General features: G+C 41.2%; 1 pseudogene; it reads left to right on the top strand.

Annotated features, from left to right (window-relative positions):
- Positions 1-6,162: 6,162 nt before the first annotated feature.
- On the top strand, positions 6,163-7,170 carry LOC118980754 (TATA box-binding protein-associated factor RNA polymerase I subunit D-like; annotated as a pseudogene).
- Positions 7,171-13,360: the final 6,190 nt, after the last annotated feature.

Genomic DNA, 13,360 nt, shown 5'->3' on the forward strand with positions numbered 1-13,360 from the left:
TTTTACACCAAAAAATATTAGTTGTTTTTCATGGACACAAGCGTTTCCTTAATGACATAGACTTCTAAGGAATAATTAAGTTCCCAGTTTTCTCAACCTCTACCACATGTAGACAAAGATCAGGGAGGCTGGGTAGGGAACGCAGGTCTGAAGGGATGGACCTGGAAGTGAGTTTCTAGGGTTTTTCTATCTTTCCCTTCTGTATATGCATATCTCAGTTCACGCTCTGGGGTAGCCTGCAAACTAGAAATGTGGGAGGGTACAGACAGAGGGAACTCTAGGAAAAGCCTGTTCTATCCAGCCATGGTTGGGGGTGGGTGAGGTCGGGGAGGGGGTGAGTTTTGCAGGATGGAGGTGTGGGACTTCAGGCCAGAAGCAGCAACAAAGCACCATCAGGAAATCTGCAAATCTAAACAGAAATGTTTCGCTTAGGAGGATTAAATCAAACAAAACCAATACCAACAGATAGAGAAGGCCATTGGGTCCTATAGCGATGATCTTAGAGGACCAACATAAATTGTTGGGATATCATGGGTGAATAAAAATCGACTTCTAAGAAGACTCTTGGGAAATTAAAAACAACAAAGGAAGGAAAAGACTTTTCAGGCTGAAAACAAGGATCAAGCATAAAAAAGATGCAGAAGAAAGGAATATGACTCATGAATTTCAGATATAGACAGAAAATAAGTATTTGATTATGTAGAAGACAAAATAGATTTAGGTAGTTACTGGATGAGATGCTGAATCGAATCAGATGGGAATCGAATCGCAGTTCGAATCGCAGGGCACACACCTGGGTTGCAGGCCACTTACCAGCAGGGGGCGCATGAGAGACAACCATACACTGATATTTCTCTCCCTCTCTCCTTCACTTCCCCTCTAGAGATAAATAAAATCTTTATTTTTAAAAAAGCCATAATTCAAGCTAGAGGAAATTCCAAAAGCCATCTAAATCGGTCAACTGTTCCAGGAAGGAGGAACACTTAGCTGACTCAAAAGAGTCCATTTTGGTGGAACTCCTATCACCTCCTCAGTTTTCCCTTCTTGACACTCAACCCATCTCAGAGATGCCAGCTGTGAATCTAGGAAGCCAGAAAGGGACATAGGCCCAAGCCAATGTCATGGCTTGGGTGGCCCTAAATTCTCACCTTGATTTCTGCTGCTGCAGTCAGGCTGTGATGCTTATCTCTGACCCATTCCCAGTTCCCCCAGATGTATAGGTTTGTTCCTTCACTTCTCACAAGGAACCCACTCACGCTGAGCATTGTGTGAGTTTTAAGATAATGTTTTCAAGGTTGAAGAGCTTGCAGGGAGAGGTCATACCTGAGACTGTGAGGGCCTGTCCCATCTCCTCACTCTATACTTCTCCCTCCTCTGCACACCTGTGCCCCATGTGATTGTCTCTTCTTCATCCTAAATGAATGATCTCCCCATTCTCCAATTTTAATTTATCCATGAAAATTTTTCCTCTCTCTCGCTCTCATGCACACACACACACACACGCACACACACACACAGAGTACTGAGATGTCTCAGTGACTACCAAAAGCAGGGAAGACTTCCCTAAACCTATAGTGCTCTGGTGAAAAGAAACCTGGGTGCCTAAAATGATCTCTGTCTCAGTCCATCTCTCTAAGCAGGATCATTTCTGAACTGAAAGCAACAGTGCCCTGCTACTGTTCTCATAATCCTTCAGGGACTGTGAAGGAGTAAGTTACATAAAGCACTACAGGGTTTGTGTATACTTAAGTCCAGTTTCTCCCACTGATGGGCTTTATATCTTCTTCCATTTTCTGCTACTACTTTTCTTGCCTGTGCCTCAGATGGCATTTCCCCAGAAGCAGACACTGAAACAGAGATTTGAATGCAAGCAGCTAATTTGGGAGGTGATCCCAGGGAGTTCAGGTAGGGGAGTGCAAACATAAAACAGTAAAAGGGAAGAAGTCAATATAGAGGGTACTCAGGAGCAGCTTATCACTGTGCGCAAGTGGGGCTTAATCTTGCTGAAGTTCTCAGGGAGATGGTGTGGAACAAGCCCATAGAGATGATAGGGCAAGAGACAGGGAAACAGGTATTTATCCCTCAACTCCTTCCGTCACTGGTTGAGGGTAGTTCCCAGGAGCTTCCAGGCTCTGCCACTTCTGTCCTGCCCTACACAGGGCTGAAGCAGGAGCCTGCTCCTGCAGCCAGAGAAAGAAAGCCCTTAGGCAAAGTTGCAAGTACAGTTGGTAAGAAGCCATTGGCATCTGTGGGTACTGAAATGCCGAGTGCCTCTGGGGTATGAGGGGTGCACTAACTTCACTTTCTGTGATGCATAACCTAGACTTCTCCTGCCAACACCGTTCTTTGCTAGCCCCTGGTGGCACTGTTCCTGCATACTATCCAACTGGCATAAGATCATTAACTTGCACTCCAGTCATCCAGCATGGTTGACTTGGCTTCTTCTGTTTGTTCTCTGGGAACAGTTTCAGAAGGATTCGAATAGCCTAGTGAACATCAGCAGAGAAGGCAAAGAATAAACATGTCAGTGCAATGCAAGTGATATAGATCAGTACTTGCTGACATGGTGGATGACATTTAATTCCAAAGCTTCTTCCTACCATTTTGACATCTTACTTATTCCAGTGAACTTTCTCACTTTCAATCTGGCCTACAATCAAATTTCCATTGATCAGCAGAAGTAAAGAAAAAATCTGTTATCAGGAAAGGAAATGTCTGCAATAGTGACACTGAATTCAGATGCCTTTGGCTATAGGCAGAGTGAGAGTTTCCAGTAATGCAGTATGATTTATTTTTTGTCATAAAATCTTGGTCTCAAAACATAGTTTACTCTTATTTTCTTGTATATGAATATTAGATTGTGAGATGACAATTTCCTCAAAGTAAAATTAACTGGAAAATTTTCAGCTACAGCCTGAAGTGATATTTGTCTTTTTTCTCTAGTATTCTTTCAGCAATCTCCTTTAACATTCCCCACAAGGGTCCTTACATTTCAGTAGAAAGCAAGGATACATACTGCAATGGGGGTGGGTGTCTAGGAGATATAGGTGGGCTACCTTTTTGGGTTACCCGACCTAGACCTTCCCATCATGTTCTTAATTTATATTTCTTTTTGGTCTCATCTCTTAAGATGCCTTTTACAGTTAGATCTCATGTATTAATTCATACTAATTCTCATTCATATTAAAGCACAAATAGCTTAAAAAGAGCTTGATGTTTTACCATTCCTCCAAGATACTTTGGTTCTTAAAAAGCAACATGTTATTAATGGTGAGCTCTTCAATGATGTGTGGGTAAGGCTGTGGAAATATTTTTTGCAGGAAGGTCTTTAACAGCATTGCTAAAATCCTTCCCTTTGGGTGACCATCTTTTCCCTCTTGGGATATTAGTCCTAGAGAGGTTCCAGTAAAACTATCATGAGATAACTGAATGAATTCTCTATGGGTATAAGGGATGGCTTAGAATGCAAATGCCCTTCTTTGCATGATGATCCCTTTTTAAGTTTGATTTATAAAGAGTTCTAGCCCTGACTGGTGTAGCTCAGTGGATTGAGCACAGGCCTGCAAACCAAAGGGTTGCCGGTTCCATTCCCGGTCAGGGCACATGCCTGGGTTGCGGGCCAGCTTCCCAGTGAGGGGCACACGAGAGGCAGCCACACACTGATGTTTCTCTCCCTCTCTTTCTCCCTCCCTTCCCCACTCTCTAAAATTAAATAAATATATTTTTAAAAAGAGTTCTATTTGTAGGACCCATGGTGGTCCCACAAGAAAAAAAAATGTTGAGAAGAAATCCTGAAAAATAATTGGATAGTAATTGTGTGTGCAGAGGAGTCTCCAGTAGAAAATAAGTTTGTGGAGCAGAACTGAACCTCAGAAAATCATTCTTCAGAGGCTATCTAATCCATCAAATGCTATCTAAGGCATAGACTGTTGGTTGCCCCTAATACCAACATTTATGGTGTTATAGACTCTCCCTCTTATAACTACTGATTTTCAGCTGGGCATGTGGTCACCAGATAAAGACAACATTTCCCAGCCTCCTGTTCAGCGAGGTTAGCCAATGAGCTATAGATGTGATCTCATCATGTGATCTTATCTGAGGACCTCAGTCAAAAATAAGAGCCCACCTCTTGGCTTCCCCTTCCCTTTTACCCCACCCACCCTTTCTTCATCCTGCTGCTTAACATATTGATGTGGTGGCTCTAGCTTCATTTTGGACCATTAGGATGAGAGCCATACTTGAGAGATGGCAGAAAAGAGAACTGGAAGAAGCCTGTGAGGACTTTGTGGGGCACAACCACCACAGGAGCCCTGGAAGACCTACATCCACACTTCAGACGTCTATAGGGGAGATTTCTGTTACAGTCAAACTAGTCCCAGCTGATACAACATTCTTTTTTTTTAAAATTTATTTATCTTTAGAGGGGAAGGGAAGGAGAGAAGTATCAATGTATGGTTGCCTCTTGTGAGTCCCCTGCTGGGAACTGGCCTGCAACCCAGGCATGTGCCCTGACTGGGAATCGAACCGGGATCGTGTGGTTTGCAGCCCCACGCTCAATCCACTGAGCTACTCCAGCCAGGGCTGATACAACATTCTTGATTTTTATTATTATTATTATTTTTTAAAGATTTTATTTATCTATCTTTAGAGGGGAAGGGAAGGAGAGAAGGAGAGAAATATCAATGTATGGTTGCCTCTCATGTGTCCCCTGCTGGGGACTTGGCCTGCAACCCAGGCATGTGCCCTGACTGGGAATCGAACCTCAATCCCCTGGTTTGCAGGCCCGCACTCAATCCACTGAGCTGCACCAGCCAGGGCTGATTTTTTTAATTCTAAAAATTTGACTCAACTTCTCATAGGAAAGAAGGACCTTATACTTCATGCAGGCACATTTGTAAGTTGGAGAGGAGATTTTATCACACACATCAATAACCCAGATGTTTAACATTCTTCTCTCTTGCTTTTTCATTATGAGTTTTGATACCTGAATAATTAGAGCAGCAGTGGAAAGTGACAAGAATATAGCTGATGTAATAAGTTGTTAATTAAAAATTAATAATAGAGAGTAATCAGAAGCAGGAGTCTAATCCTGGCTTTATCTGCATATTATTAAGCAGAACTCTTTTGGAAGCTGGGGAAAATGAGAGGTTTACAAGACAATAGAAATATCTGTAATCCCTTGGACCTTGTGAATGAACAATTGAATGAATTCCAGAAGGTTTAATGACCTTTGTATTCCAATATAAATTATAACTTTAAGGCTGAAATAAGACCCAAAGATTTTTTCGTGAAGGAACTAACATGGTTATGTATGTTTTAGGAAGAAAAAAAGACCCCAAAATGACTTTATGAGATTGCATTTTGTGGAAATCACCTTATAACAGTGCCAGGCATGTATAACTATAAAATCCAAAGGCTGATTATGCTGTCAGATCTTTCTAGACAGTTATATTTTGGAAGGTCAAGATATGACTTCAAATAATGACAAATGTGAGGGAATGACATTTTCCGTCATTTGATAGAAATATTATTTTGGTATGAAAAGGCCAATTCAGAAAAAAATAACTCCACAAGCTTAACTAGTAGGACACTCATTTTTGCCTCACAAGAGGAATTGAAATACATGTCTACTACTTTCTCTTGACACATCATTTTGCAATCCTCTGCCAAACCTTGCCATGACTTTGTTTCACACACTATTTAAAAACCTAATCCTCCTAGACCCTTGGCAACTTCCCCAAAACAGTGTTCTCAACTTTGGCTGCACATTAGAATCACTAGGGAGCTTTGAAAAAGACCCAAGCCCAGACAAACTGAGTAAAAACTAGGATTTTCTACATCATCCAAGGCAATTCTGATGTGTGGCCTTGGTCGACACCACTGCCACAAAGCACAACTCTACCTGTGTGACTCAAGCTGACTCACATCTTGCTTGAATTCAAATATAGTAAAAATCGCTTTTCTTCTGTGCAGTTGCGCAGGTAGGCGTTGTTGCCTATTGGAGTGCTGAGGCCTGGGCTGCAAGCAGCAAGCATGCAGTTGAAGTCTATAGCAGGGAGGTGCTGGTTGCAAGCCCTAGGCTAACCTGGGTGGAAATTTGGTGAAAGCAAAGAACAAGTGACCAATAACAATTTTGGGAGAGACTTAGGGAATATATATCAGAAATGAATTGTCTGGACTACATAACAGCATCTGATTCAGCTATAGAAATTGAAAATTAAAATAACTCTCCCTTTGGTAGCAGCTTATTTAAAACTCAGTGGGCTCCGTATTCACTGAAATGGAGGCAAAGAAATTCTATTAGAATGGGTGGGTGGGGCAACTGGTGGTGGGAAAATGGAGACAACTGTACTTGAACAACAATTTTTTAAAAAAAGGAAAATTTTTTCGTTCACCTGAAAATGTTCAAGAGATCCATCCAGTGACTCATCTTTAGGACCAAGACCATTGACTCTAGAAGCTATTTTTAAAAGATTTTTAAAAAAGGAAGTATAAACCAACAGGAAGACCAAGGGGAAGGGAAGACCAAAACAAAGGAAAACAACTAGATCACGAATAAATAACATATGATTTAAAGATAAAAGACTTAGGTTCCCATTTTTAGAATCAGAGAATCGAAGAAAACCTGTACCCTGGAGAAAAATTTTCACCTTTGAGTAAGCAGTGCTAAGAGGATTTTTCATCTACCTTGGAAAACTGAAGTATGAATACCACCTCAAGGAATCCTTGAAACAGATGAATGTTGAGGAAGATTTAGAGAAAGAAGACCCTGATAGTCATAATATAAATACTCAAATGACAATGGATCTATCTCTCCTACTGAAGAGTCAGCAGAAGATGAAGTTGCAACAAATCTTGAACGCGATGATGAATGTGATATCAAATTGGTGAGTTTTATTTTGAGAACACAATGTCTAGATAAGCCAGTCAGACAAAAACAAGTACCATATGATTTCACTCGTATGTGGAATCTAATGAACAAAATGAACTAACAAGCAAAGCAGAGGCAGACTCATAGAGAGCAGGATGACAGCTGTGGGAGTTGGGGGTGCTTTGGGAGGCTGGTGGGATGGAGGGATTGAGCAAAAAAAGGAAAGACACGGAAAACAGTGTGGTAATTGCTGCAGGTGGGGAGGGTGGGGGGCAGCCCAGGAGGATACAGAGGGGTAAATGATGATGGACAGAGACTTGACTTGAGGCGGTGAACATGCAATACAGTGTACAGGTGATGTGTTGTGGAATTGTGCAGCTGAAAACTGTATAAATTTGTTAAGCAGCTTCATCCCAATAAATTCAATAAAAAGGAGAGGGAGAGGGAGAGAGGAAGAAAGGAAGGAAGGAAGGAAGGAAGGAAGGAAGGAAGGAAAGGCTCTAAAGTAAATTGCTTAAAGAAATTGTGCTTTAGTGATTATAGGTGGGGATTTTTGAAGTATGGCCATATTCAAGTGAAGATCAAAGAGGCCCAACTAAAAGAATTGTGTACTAACATAACAACTGTGGATTGAGCAAAAAAATATTTTTAAAAGGGATTAAGGTGGAAACTCAGGAGGAACTAAGGCAGTGGAAAGAATCACAACCTGTGAAATTCCTTAAATAAAAATGTATTCACTTTAATTAACTGTGCTTATGTTACACATAATTTTTTTAAAAATTTACACTTTTTGTAGAAAGTCAGCATAAATTTTTGGCTCAAATTTTCTCTAGTGTTTTTGTGTGTGTGTGTGTGGAGGGAATGAATACGAATAAAATTTAGCAGTTTCAGTTGTGGCATACCTTTGACATGAAAAATTGTAGGGCACCCTGCTCACCTCATGAAATTCGTTTGTTCCTGATTTATTTTGGGCATAAGCATCTTACTTTACTTTCTCTTCCTTTTGCTGTTTTATTCCAGCTAGCTGTTTGTATAATCTGTAAGAAATTTATATGGAATTGAAGGCAAAAACTTCAGGAAAAAAAAACTACATATACTGAAAATTAACCTTGCCATCCCTTACCTCAAACATACCACCTCTAGACTTTCCCCTCACATCCTCATGCTTATTTAATTTTTAAATGGTATTTTATTGATTATGCTATTACAGTTGCCCTGATTTTTCCCCCTTTGCTCCCTCTCCACCCAGCACATCCCACTCCCTCAGGCAATTCCCCTACCACTTACATATAAGTTCTTTGGCAACTCCATTTCCTATACTGTCCCTTACATCCCTATGGCCATTCTGTAATGTCCTATTCATACTTCTAATTTTTTTTAAGATTTTATTTATTTATTTTTAGAGAAAGGGAAAGGGAGAGAGAAAGAAGAGAAGAACACCAATGTGTGGTTGCCTCTTGCACATCTCCTGCTGGGGACCGGGGTGCAACCCAGGCATGTGCCCTGACCAGGAATCGAATTGGCAACCCTTAGGTTTGCAGGCTGGTACTCAATCCACTGAGACACACCAGTCAGGACCTGATTTGTATTTCTTTTCTTTTCTTTTTTTTTTTAAATATTTTTATTATTTATTTATCTTTAGAGGGGAAGGGAAGGAGAGAGGAAGAGAAACATCAATGTATGGCTGCTTCTTGTGCATCCCCTGCTGGGAACTGGTCCCTGCCAGGAACTGGCCTGCAGCCCAGGAATGTGCCCTGACTGGGAATCGAACCTCGATCATCTGGTTCGCAGGCCCGCACTCAATCCACTGAGCCACACCAGCCAGGGCCCGATTTGTATTTCTTAATTCCCTCCCCTCTTCAACCATTCCTCCACACCCTCTCCCATTTGGCAACCATCAAAATGTTCTCCATGTCCATGATTTTGTCTGTTCTTGTTTGCTTAGTTTGCTTTTTAGATTCAATTGTTGATAGATTTGTATTTTTTGCATTTTTATTGTTTATGATTTTGGTCATCTTTTTCTTAAATAAGTTCCTTTAACATTTCACATAATAATGGTTTGGTGATGATGAACTTCTTTAGTTTCTTCTTCCCTGGGAAGCTCTTTATCTGCCCTTCCATTCTAAATGAGGTCTTTGCTTGGTGGAGCAATTTTGGCTTGCGGGTCCTTGCTTTTCACGACTTTTAATATTTCTTTACAATCCCTTCTAGCCTTTTGAGAAATCAGTTGATAGTCTTATGGAACTCCCCTGTAAGTAACTAACTTCTTTTCTCTTTCTACTTTTAAGATTCTCTCTTTATCTTTAAGCTTTGGCATTTTAATTGTGATGTGTCTTGGAATGGGACTCTTTGCATTCATCTTGTTTGGGACTCTCTGTGCTTCCTGGACTTGCATGTCTATTTCCTTCAAAATTAGGGAAGTGTTCTTTCATTATTTTTTCAAATAGATTTCAAATTTCTTGCTCTTTCTCTTCTCTTTTGGCACCCCTATAATGCAATGTTGGACTTCTTGAAGTTGTCCCAGAGGCTGCTTATACTTTTCTCATTTTTTTGGATTCTTTTTCCTTCTTGTTGTTCTGATTGGTTGTTTTTTTCTTCCTTATGTTCCAAAGCATTGATTTGATGCTCGCCTTCATCCAGCCTACTATTATTTCTCTGTAAATGGTTCTTTATTTCAATTGTTTCTGAGTGGATGTTTTTTGTGTTGTTGGGGTCTTCACTAAGTTCCTTGAGCATCTGTATAACTAGTTTTGAACTCCGAACCTGATTTATTGTTGATTTCCATTTTGTTTACCTTTTTCTGAAGTTTCGATTTGTTCTTTCATTTGGGCCATATTTTATTGTCTCTTCACTTTGGCAGCCTCCCTGTGTTTGTTTCTATGCATTAGGTGGAGCTGCTTTAATTCTGTGTCTTGGTAGTGTGGCCTAAGTAGTAGGTGTCCTGTACGGTCCAATGGCACAGCCTCCCCTATCACCCAAGCTAGGTAGTTGAGGTGCACCCTTTGTGTGGGCTGAGTACACCCTCCTCTTGTAGTTGAGTCTTGGTTGCTGTTGGCAGGTCAATGGGAATGATTTACCCAGGCCAGTCAGCTACAAGGATTGGCTATGGCCACTGACCACCAACCTCTACCCTCTGTGGAGAATCAGCTGTGCAGGGGCAGGGTGGTGGTGCTCCGCCATGATCTGTAGCTGTCCACTGTGTATGCAGGCCCTGGGGTTTCCTGGGTGGTGCAGGCCATGGTCAGCCCCCACCTGCGTTTTGCCCAGGGCCACCCTGCCTGGGCTATAAAGCAATCTGAAATGGCTGCTACTTTTGCTGGGCTTGAAGAGTCTCATATGAAGCCAAGCTGTGAACCTAGGCTGGCTGCTGCTAGTGCCATCCCTGGGACTCACCGAGGCCAACTATTTCTTATTTGTTAGGATTTAGGAAGTTGTGAAGTATGAACCAAGACCAGACATTCATGTGGAAAAGCAGCTTGGTTGGGCCAGAAGTTGGGTGGGGCAGGGTCTCTGGGGATCTCCAAAGCGGGTCAAACAGTGTTAGCCAGGTTGATGGAGTCTCAGCTATGGTACCAGCTTGCCCACTCTTTTGGGGAAGGGTTTCGAAAAGGGACAATGGCCTCTGTTCACCTTGGTGCCAGACACTTCAGTTCCTCCCTATATACCACTGGTACCTTTCAAGCTACTACTCTGGTGCTGGAGCTCAGAGGGAGTGAATCTGAGTAGGTGAGTAGGTGTGTGTATTCTTTAAGAGAAACTGCTTGGGGCTCCAGAAGTTTCTTCCATTTTTTCCACCAACTCAATCCCCACTGGCTTTTACTGCCAGAAGTTATGGGGACTTATCTTCCTGGCACTGAAACTCTGGGCTGGGGGGGGGGGCGGGCTGGAGGGGGGGCTGGGACTCCTTGCTCCTGAGATATCCCTCCCGAATTTTATCCACCACTCTTCTCTAAATAAAACTGAGTTTGTCCTTGGCAAGAGAAAGGAAAGGTTAACACAAAGTAAAGGATCAGCTGATTCTTGACTCAGAACGGAGAGAACCAATCAACACTCTCCTTTTCCTTCACCTCCACGTCTATCTGCAAACACCTGCTGCGTCAGGTAAGGGCGCAAGCCTGTTGGTATTTCCAGAACCACTTTGGTAGGAAAACCCAAGTAATACATAGGGGCTGCACCTTTCACCTACTCTACTAGATTGAAATCTCACTAAAACATGAAAGGAAAATAACAGCTAATGTTGATAACATCTTTTGATCATTCCCACTCATTGGGCGTCTTGCTGTTTGAAAGTAGTCTCTTTCTACAGATGATGTAATATAGAAGTATACCCTTGAAACCTATATAATTTTATCAACCAATGTCACCCCAATAAATTCAATGCAAATAGGTAAATAAATAAATAAATAAAATAAAGTGATCTATTTCTTCTCTAAATATCAGGGTGGTAGGTATCTGGGAGTGGACAATGTTAGATGCACGTGTGGCTTCATTAATGATTGTTGAGTAATTCTAGATGAACTTCTAATCCTGACTGACCCAGAAATTATGAAGATAATTTGATTTATGTCCCGATGCTGCTCCCTCATGTCTTTGCTACATGAAAAAAAATCAAAAGCTGTAAAGAAGACAGTGTTGCATAGCAAATTCAAAAGTTACACACAAGCGTCTAAGTTATATATAATTGATTAAGTTATATAAAATTAATTAAGCTAATTTTAATACCTTTTCTTCTCTCCAACCTGATCATGAATCAAGGCTTTCCATAGTTGTCAGAGCAAGAAGAATTTCCATATTCAAAGTGACATACTTGAAATGTTGGAAATGTTTAGACTATTAAGTGATTAACTAAATGAGCACTATTTGCTTGTTAAATTGCATAATGTAAAATGAATATTACTTTCAGAGATTCAAATAAAATACATAAAACATTGAGCATCATTGCAGTCAACTTTGATTAACTATACTCATGGAAAAATAGTGACCTGAATAAATGAAAAGTTAGAACATGTTTCTAGAAGGGAAGACAAGTGTCAATTCTAAAAGTAATATATAAATGTCATTTTGATCATCATAAAAATGGGACTTTATAAATGAGCGAAATGATTTAAAAGTTTATCTGGAACCATAAATGTAAGGACACCAAGCTAACAAAAAACCAAAGAAAAATAGTGAGGAGAATAATTTCTCTTTCCAGATACTAAAATTTACTGTGAAACCTGTTGTATAGTATCACCTTCTCCTATAGCTGCAGCTGGTCTTTTTGCATTCTCTCTCCTCTTGCCCATCCAAGGCTAGAATATTAGTTCACTGTAGGTTGTTTTCCTTGACTGGTACTACTGTAAATAGTCCTATAAGTATCCATTCCTGCCCTGGCTGGTGTGGCTCAGTGGATTGAGCACGGGCCTGCCAACCACACGATCATGGTTCGATTCCCAGTCGGGGCATATGCCTGGGTTGCAGGCCATTTCTCGGCAGGGGACTCACCAGAGGCAACCATACATTGGTTGGTTTCTCTCCTTCTCTCCTTCCCTTCCCCTCTAAAGATAAATAAATAAATAAATAAAATCTTTTAAAAAAAAGTATCCATTCTTCATCCTGGCTTGTGTAGCTCAGGGGATTGAGCACAGGCCTGTGAACCAAAGAGGTTGTGTTTCAATTTCCAGTCAGGGCACATGCCTGGGTGATGGGCCAGGCCCCCAGCAGGGGGAATGTGAGAGGCAACCACAAACATGTTTCTCTATCCTTCCCTTCCCCTCTAAAAATAAATAAATGAAATCTTTTTTTTTTAAAGTATCCATTCCTCAATTGTTCTGTTTGAGTATACCCTGTTTCCTGCTGGGCCCCTGACTGATACTCTTGTTTTTACTTAAAAAAAATTTTTTTAGAGTCTTGATGGCTGTAGCTTATTTTATTTTGTTTATTTATTTATTTTTTTAAAATATTTTTATTTATCTATCTTTAGAGGGTAAGGGAAGGAGAGAGGGAGAGAAATATCAATGTATGGTTGACTCTGGTGCGCCCCCTGCCAGGAACTGGCCTGCAACCCAGGCATGTGCCCTGACTGGGAGTCGAACTGCGATCGTCTGGTTCGCAGGCCCGTGCTCAATCCACTGAGCTACACCAACCAGGGCTGTTTATTTATTTTTAGATAGAGGGAAAGGGAATGAGAAAGAGAGGGAAAGAAACAGCAATGTCTGTTTTCCTCTCAAGCACCCCGTACTGGGGAACGGCCTGCAACCCAGGCATGTGCCCTGACTGGGAACGAACTGGTAACCCTTTGGTTCAAAGGCTGGTACTCAATCCACTGAGCTATGCCAGCCAGGACATTTATTTTTAACTATTAGTAGCTATAGTTTAAATTTCTAATACACAATAAGTTATGTAGGCTTATTGGTAAAGAGCCTTTTCAAACAATGCAATTGTAGGCCTGCTGAGTGATTCTGAAGCCCTTGGCTGCATGGTCTCTCTCTCTCCCTCGCCTTTCAGTTT

Source organism: Sturnira hondurensis, unplaced genomic scaffold (genome assembly GCF_014824575.4).
Source record: "Sturnira hondurensis isolate 20B ecotype Veracruz unplaced genomic scaffold, ASM1482457v3 Scaffold0023257, whole genome shotgun sequence".
Classification (NCBI taxonomy): domain Eukaryota; kingdom Metazoa; phylum Chordata; class Mammalia; order Chiroptera; family Phyllostomidae; genus Sturnira; species Sturnira hondurensis.